Here is a 1,921-nt window from a genome sequence, read left to right as displayed (position 1 = left end):
CTACGATTCATGGAGTCTCAAAGAGTCAGACACGACTGAGCGACTGAACTGAACTGAGGCCCCAGTAGAGACTGCATGCTTGTCCCTGGGACAACCAGGTGACCTTCCTTCCATAACCTGGAAACTAGTTGATCCATTCTCAAGTCTGTAGTGTTCAAAAGCATTCATCATCAGATGGAAAGGATACAAATGAGACCAGGCCTAAGCGTCTTCTCCTTTGCCACCCATCCCTCAATAAACACTTATGTCTTAACAGGCAGAGCTTGTTTGAATGGATAAAGAAAAGCAAAACCCAAATACCTGCTGTATATAAGAGATGCACTCTAAAAGATGAAATAAAATGGAAGGAAAAAGTATATACCGTGCAAACAGTAAGCTTGTGAAGGCTGGAGAGACTATATGAGTTAAAGTAATTTCAAGACAAAGGCTAGAGATAAAGATAGATACTTCAGGACTTCCCTGGTGGTATAGTGGTTAAGAATCCACCTTCCAAAGCAGGAGATGCGGGTTTGATCCCTGGTCAGAGAATTAAGATCCCACATGCTAGGGGGCAACTAGAGAATCTCACGTGCTGCAAGGGACGATCACACACGCCACAACTAAGGCCTGACCAAAATAAATAAATAAAATAAATATTTAAAAAGATAGATATTTCATAATGGCAAAGTGATCAATTCACCAGGAAGCTATAAGAATTATAAATTTGTGACAACAGAGATCATAACCTAATGACAGAGTTTCAAAATATGTGGAACAAAAATTGACAGAACTAAAAGAAGAAACACACAATTCTATGATCATAGTTGGAGATTAAAAAAACCCTCAGCAATAGACTAATAGACATAAAAATATCAAGAAAGACATAGATTATGTGAACAATATCATCAAATATCTTGCCCTAATGGAACTTTATAAAACTGTATACCACAACAGCAGGATATATATTCTTTTCAAACACTGTACACATCAATGGACCATATGCTGAGCCATAAAACAAATCTCAATAAATTTGAAAGCTTTGATATCATATAGAATATGTTCTCTGATCACAATGGAATTAAGTTAGATACTATAATTATAAGCTACCTAGAAAACTCTCAAATATTTGGAATTTAAGCAACATAATTCTAAACAATCCATCGATCAAAGAAGTAATCACAAGGGAAGTTAGAATGATAATGAAAACATAAAATGATTAGCAAGATGCAGGATAAACTTTATAGCTCTAAGTACTTGTGATTGAAAATAAGAAAGGATATAAGCATTTGAATGCAGAGTTCCAAAGAATAGCAAGAAGAGATAAGAAAGCCTTCCTCAGCAATCAATGCAAAGAAATAGAGGAAAACAACAGAATGGGAAAGACTAGAGATCTCTTTAAGAAAATTAGAGATACCAAGGGAGCATTTCATGCAAAGATGGGCTCGAGAAAGGACAGAAATGGTATGGACCTAACAGAAGCAGAAGATATTAAGAAGAGGTGGCAAGAACACACAGAAGAACTGTACAAAAAAGATCTTCATAACCAAGATAATCACTATGGTGTGATCACTCACCTAGAACCAGACATCCTGGAATGTGAAGTCAAGTGGGCCTTAGGAAGCATCACTACGAACAAAGCTAGTGGAGGTGATGGAATTCCAGTTGAGCTGTTTCAAATCCTGAAAGATGATGCTGTGAAAGTGCTGCACTCAATATGCCAGCAAATTTGGAAAACTCAGCAGTGGCCACAGGACTGGAAAAGGTCAGTTTTCATTCCAATCCCAAAGAAAGGCAATGCCAAAAATGCTCAAACTACTGCACAATTGCACTCATCTTACATGCTAGTAAAGTAATGCTCAAAATTCTCCAAGCCAGGCTTCAGCAATACATGAACTGTGAACTTCCAGATGTTCAAGCTGGTTTTAGAAAAGGCAGAGGAACC

This window comes from Oryx dammah, unplaced genomic scaffold (genome assembly GCF_014754425.2).
Source record: "Oryx dammah isolate SB20612 unplaced genomic scaffold, SCBI_Odam_1.1 HiC_scaffold_28, whole genome shotgun sequence".
Lineage (NCBI taxonomy): Eukaryota > Metazoa > Chordata > Mammalia > Artiodactyla > Bovidae > Oryx > Oryx dammah.
This window is presented reverse-complemented; position numbering follows the sequence as displayed.